The 6648-nt window shown below is 35.3% G+C and overlaps 1 pseudogene; it reads right to left on the bottom strand.

Annotated features, from left to right (window-relative positions):
• Positions 1-3613: 3613 nt before the first annotated feature.
• LOC140531995 (L-lactate dehydrogenase A chain pseudogene) lies at positions 3614-4596 on the bottom strand (annotated as a pseudogene).
• Between the last annotated feature and the right edge of the window lie 2052 nt (positions 4597-6648).

The raw sequence follows: 6648 nt of genomic DNA, 5'->3' as shown, positions 1-6648 counted from the left end.
TTTTAATGAAACTAAAAGCAAACAGAAAAACTTGAATTAACAGAGGAACACCAGAGATTTCATTGTTTTATTTTTCTCCTGGTCCCCTTCTTCTCCTCATTACATTCATTGCAAGCTTGTTCCTCTTCAGTCTTTAATTTATAATTAGATCCTAATGTTATTTTCACAATCCACAATCATTGAAAGCTGTTGCTGAGTATAGATGATGTAATTATGAGACTTGGTCGTCATCCAAATATATCCTAATCACTTCTCTTTCAAAGTAGTTACATGTGGAAAGAGGAGTTGTTTATTTTTATATTGCTGGTATTGTACAAAATATTTTTGGTATTTCTTTTGGAGTTTTCCCTTCATATCCTCATGAGAAAATAAGTCTCATTGCCCTAAAGATATAAACTCATTTTTTCTCTCAGAAAGTATTTTTGCTACCCTCTATCTATCACACTCCAAATGATTTGTGGCTACTTTTTAAAAATCCTCCCTTAACTAGTCTTTGCCACCATACGAATAATTCAAAAGACTATTCTATGAGATAGATCAAGTAAGACCTACTAAAAGCTTGAATTAGAGACTGTAGGCAAGAGTGGTTATCAGACCCATTTTTTAGGAACTTAGTTTTATTAATTCTCTCATTAGGAGTTTATGTTGCTTCCTCACTTCTGCCTCTTTTTAGGTGGTCATTTCTGATTGACATTCACCCCAAATTGTTCCTATCTTGTTTCTAATCTTATCCTATAATTGTTTTGTACAGTATACTGTTCAGGTTTCACAAGCACACAACAATGATGTCACCACAATGGTTTTGTAAACCTCCAGTTTGGTAGTCAATCTACCTCTTCTCTCCCACACTTTCTTTTGGAGCCTCCCAAACAGTCAGCTAGCTCTGGCAATGCATCCATCAACCTCATTATCAATGTAAACATCCCTGGAAAGTACACCGCCAAGGTAAGTGAACTTGTCCACAGCATTCAAAACTTCTCCATTTTATATAACTGGTCGTTCCATGTATGGATGGTGTGCTGAGTGATGGAGCACCTGTGTTTTCTTGGTGTTAATTCTTAGGCCAAAATTAGCGCAAGCAGCAGAGAATCAATCCATACTTGGTTGCATCTCAGTTTCAGAGACTGATTGCGTGCACAATCATCTATAAACAGAAAACCACGCAGCAAACTTCCACTTTGTTCTTATACATTTCATATTGAAGAATCTACCATAAAAGTATGGCTGCTGAGCTTGATGCTGTGTTTATCCTCATTGAAAGCATTTGACAACAAGGCTGAAAATATCATGCTAAAAAGCATGGGAACAAGCACACAGCTTGACTGAGAAAACATGAGAGCATTTTCTATTATGCAGATCCCAAGAAGGTATGTCATCATGAAAGTGACATACAATGCTGATGACATTCTCCAGGCAACCAAATTGTTACATAATTCTCCATAAGTCTTCATGAGTGACAGTATCAAAGACTTTGATCAGATCTATAAATATTGTGTACAGACATCTGTTTTGCTCCTGGCATTTCTCCTCGAGTTGTCAGAAAGCAAATACCGTATCAACTGTTCCTAAGCCCTTTCTGAAGCTACACTGGCTCTCAGGTAGAAGACCATCTTCCAGGTGAAGGATCATCCTATTGAGGAGGAATGTGGCAAAAATCAATACCCAATCATCTTTACATATTTTAAAACATTTAAGAACTACACACACAATACATTATATGTGTATATATGTACATATGTATGTATATTCATACCTTATACCAGCATTAGCCTATGAGATTAAGATTCAGTATTGTTCATATTGATCATCTGACATGAATATAGAAAATTACTACAAAAGAACAAGGTAAGGAAAAATGTTCTCTTATGTTGATGTCTATTCCAGGTTAGAGTCGTTTAGGTAACATAACTAGGCATAAAGTCAAACAAGTGGGATATTTTCCATTCCAGAAGAAATGGAAAATTGAGTCAGGAGAATCTTATCTTAACCCATGCCAAGAGTCATTCATCAAGACCAAAGGTTCCCAAAGTCTGCAATACCATTCCCTGGGGGTACTGGAACAATGGGAATAGGAGGGGAGTAGTAAGCTCAGGTGCTTATGGGGGACATTCAATAAAAATAACAGGATGGTGGAAGCATAGGGAAAGAAGAAGAGAGAAGAAAATTTTGAAAAATTATTCATACAAGTTTCATCTGTTGTACAATAGAGTTAAATTCATAGTGATTACATCATTTTCCAAATAAACACATAAAATACAAGTTATAACCAATCAGTCACCAAATCTGCTCACAGGTTTTAACAAACAAGTGTTGGCAGGTGCACATGTCATACATTGTTGGGGAGGCCAGCGTGCATCAGCAGGAATATGTGTATGGAGTAACTTATTTACAATATGATATTATGTGGTTACATGACACAATCTTACATCATCAAAATTTCAATGCAGGCAAAAATCCTACACATTTACAATAAATTGTTAAATGGAAGAAGTGTCATTTCATATATGTGTGTGTATATTTGAAATGACACAAATTTCAAAAAAAAAATCTTTAAAGGCTTAAAGAAAGGAAATTTCCAGGGGAGTGCTGAGTAATTTTTTGAAAGGGGGGTAGGTAGATCAAATAAGTTTGGGAAACCTCTGTCTTAGCCTTTACCATAAGAACTCAACTTGTAAATCATAGATGTCAACCCCACAGGATTACTGGCATCATGGATTCGTTGGCTTAACAACATTCCTTAATAATCATACTTTGAGTCAGACTTCAGAAGTATAAGAGTCAACAGTCCCATAAGGTCATAAACAGTAAGTTCCAATAATCATAGTTCCAGATGGATTCAGTTATAATGATCATATGTCCTTGATTGCAGGTATTAACTAAAATCTCTCATTATTAGCAGTAACAGATTTATCATTAAAAAAAAAAAACACAGCTTATACTGTCCTGGTCAGAAATATTTGCTATTAGAAGAAAAAGCAGTGACATGAATTTAACAAATCAACATTGTTCCTAAAGACCTATGCCCCAAAGCTGAGAATGACTACAAGTAGCCTAGTATATGGAACCAGGTCAACAGATGTCTTGTATGGGAAAATGAATTGAGAGCCCTACTTTAGTTTTCCTAAGGTTGCCCTTCTAACTTTATTCCCAGGGACAGACAGATATATAGGCAGACAAAATCTGGTCCTCTAGAAAGGTGATTCATGGGAGCCATGCTGTAGTGCCCTAATGGAGGGGAGTAAAAAGGTAATCAATGCGTCAATAAAGAATTACTACCGTATGGTGTTTCGTATCCAGGAGTGTTGTCTTCTGGATCAAAGGGAACCTGTAGCACCTACACACAAAACAAGTAGTTTTTAATACCTGTGGCACTGGCTCTGCTTGACACCAACCACTGAGACTATATAAGTCATGTCCAGCATCATATGCTGACTACAACATGGTCCTATTCCCCATTTCTAACTTTAGGAAGAAACTAGAGTGTGTTCACAGGTTTTACATTTCTGGGGTTTAGTCAGTAATCAGAGGAAGAATTTGGTCTATTTGAAAAGCGGATCATACATAAACCCTCAACCCCTGTCATGTTCTCTTTATGGAAGCGCATTCAAAGGTTTTATAATTGCAGCTCCTTCTGGATTCCCCAAAGAATATCTGCAATCTTTTTTAAACAGCTTTCCTCCTCCGGATTCAGGTTGACCTTCACCATATGTGAAATGCCATTCTGCCCCAAGACACATGGGACACTAAGGAAGACATCCTCATTAATACCATATAGGCCCCTAATCATGGTGAAAATTGTATGAACTCTCCTAAGATTCTTCTTAATCCTTTCTTCTATATCTGCCACAGACAAGCCTATGGCCCAGGAAGTGTAGCCCTTCAGTTGGATTACCTCATTAGCACTTTCAAGCACTTGTTTACGAACATCTTTCCAATTCTCTATATCAGCATCTGTTCCCAAAGAAGGATGAAGGTTCTTTAGAGACACATCAGCCAGATTCACACCACTCCACACAGGAACATTAGAGTCTCCATGTTCCCCAAGGACCCATCCATGACAACTTGAAGAATGGACACCAAGTCTCTCCCCCATTAGGTAACAGAAATGGGCAGAATTCAGATCGCAACCACTTCCAATAATACTGTTTTTAGTAAAGCCACTTAGCTTCCAGGCCACATATATCAAATATCCACTGGATTGGAAACAATAAGCATTTTGCAATTACAGCTGTATTTAACAACATTGGGAATGATGAACTTAAAGATATTCACATTACACTGGACCAGATTAAGATGACTTTCTCCCTCCTGTTGATGTGTCCCAGCTGTAACAATGACCAGTTTTGAGTTTACACTCACACTGTAGTCTTTGCCAGGAAAAATCTTTGGCATTTTGATGAAAAGGCTGCCGTGTTGAAGATCCATCATCTTTCCCTTTAATTTGTCTTCTATTACATCTACTAGGGCAAGTTCATCAGCCAATTCTTTTGTTAAGATAGTAATGGCACATGCCATGCCAACTGTACCAACCCCAACAACAGTGATCTTTTTCTGGGGAACCTGATCTTCCTTTAGGACATTCAAGATAAGCTGATCCTTGACAGCTGATGACATTTTGAAGGGTATCTGTGGGGATAGCTGGTCAAGCTGTGAAAGTTCTGAGTTAGATGTGAGGTTGCTGCTACCAGGCTCACACCTCAACCTTTACTGTTAAGACTAGGATTGATGTAAAATGTAACTACAATATTGACCATGGATGGGAAATCCCTGGCCTCAAGGCCATATGAAACCTAATAGGTTCTTGGGTGAGATCTTTCCACTGAATCCAAGTTTTACACAACAAATCCTTTTATTAAGGGGATTTGTTCTGTGAAGTTTGGATTCAGTCAAAGAGCTGCACTTGAGGACCTAGAGAGCTACATATGCCCTTGAGGCTACAGGTTTCCAACCCCTAGTATAGACTATTTCATGTATAACTTTGTAATTCACAAAGCTTATATTATAATTTCTTAAGTACTGTAAGTAAGTTCCTAATTACCCCCCTCCCCCCCATCAAAAAGTATTTGTAACAGGGAAGGAGATTCAGTTTTCTAAGTGAAGTAATGCCAAAAATTATACCCAATCACACAGGCTCTATTATAAGGACCCCTAATAACCAATTATCTTACAGTTTTCATAATTAATAGCAAAATAATTTTAGATGAAAATTACTCTTAAAAACATGCAAAACTTTAGAATATTAACAGTTTTCAAATCTTTTTCTTTTAATAGTTTACCTCAGAACACTCTAGCTCATCCAGATTAGGAAGAATTTGTGATCCCATCAGTAAATCTATCTTATATCATAAACAATATCATGAATTTGAAACACAAAACAAAACCTATTTCTGGTCAAGGTATCTCCATTCAATGTAATAAATTACTAAATCATTTTATACAGAAAATCATTGTGAACAAATTTAAATGAAACTTGTATATAAATTAATCTATAAATGTCCTCATTCTAATTTGGTATTCTGGGCTTTGGCTTTCCCTTCTGTTGCTCTTAGGTTTAAGCATTATGAATACATTACATAATCAGAAGAGTTGCAAAAAACTTAGAACCATGTCAGACATCTTAACAGATAAAAACAAAAAAATTCCATTATTATAATCTGTCTGAAATAAAGTATTCTTTACACTAATGGTATATTAATAACCAAATTAAAAAAGAATGTTTTTCTAACTTTGTTAGTGTTACCAAGGTTCACAATATAGACAATGTACTCAAATTTACATTAGCAATACTAGGAAATAAATATAAAGTATTTATATAAATATAAAGTTTGCAAACAGTTTAACATTTTTAAAATTACATATAATAATGGCAGATCACAATAACTGATATTTTTACCATATCCAATATTTATTCAGTGTTACTCTCTTCTATATTTCTTTCTAACAGTTTTTAAACTTTTACATCAGTCTTTGAATAATTAAATCAATAACCCAAAAGAATCAAAGAAGAGTTCACTTTTCAAACAGTATTTTTAATACAATGAATGATTAAATTAATGTTAGGCACTTTCTTTTTATGGATTACAAATGAAATGACTGAGGTAACGGTTTAAATTCATACAGCTAACAAGTCTCTTGATCTATAATTCCATATGATATATCCATATATGATTCATATAGACATCAACAACAAAGATAACATTTTGTTATTTAACATCTGGATCTATATTTTTCAATAATATCATATATAACCTCAATTTATAGTTTTGATGATTTAGTATTACATTTTATACTAGGGCTATTTATTCTAAATATTTTATACTATGGGATTCACTATTTTCTGCTAGTCCATTGTCAAAGATTTTTAAAGTGCCAGTATATGCAAGACGTTAATTATTCTTAGGAACATGTTGCTAATTAGATTTCTCCTAACCCCCTATAAAAGTATATAGCGATTTTCAAATCAAATCACAAAATATTCATTTTCAAATATGTTTACAGAAGGCAAACTTGTGCATACTTTCTCAACATGCTTAGACCATCTGAAACTGGCACAGTGGCACCCAGAGGAAATTGTTCAGAGACAAGAGGGGTTTGGAGCCTGCCTGATTCGTTAGTTCCCCTTTTGTTCCCAAATCTTCTTATCTACCT

The sequence above is a fragment of the Notamacropus eugenii genome, chromosome 3 (assembly GCF_028372415.1).
Source record: "Notamacropus eugenii isolate mMacEug1 chromosome 3, mMacEug1.pri_v2, whole genome shotgun sequence".
NCBI classification, from domain to species: domain Eukaryota; kingdom Metazoa; phylum Chordata; class Mammalia; order Diprotodontia; family Macropodidae; genus Notamacropus; species Notamacropus eugenii.
This window is presented reverse-complemented; position numbering and strand designations above follow the sequence as displayed.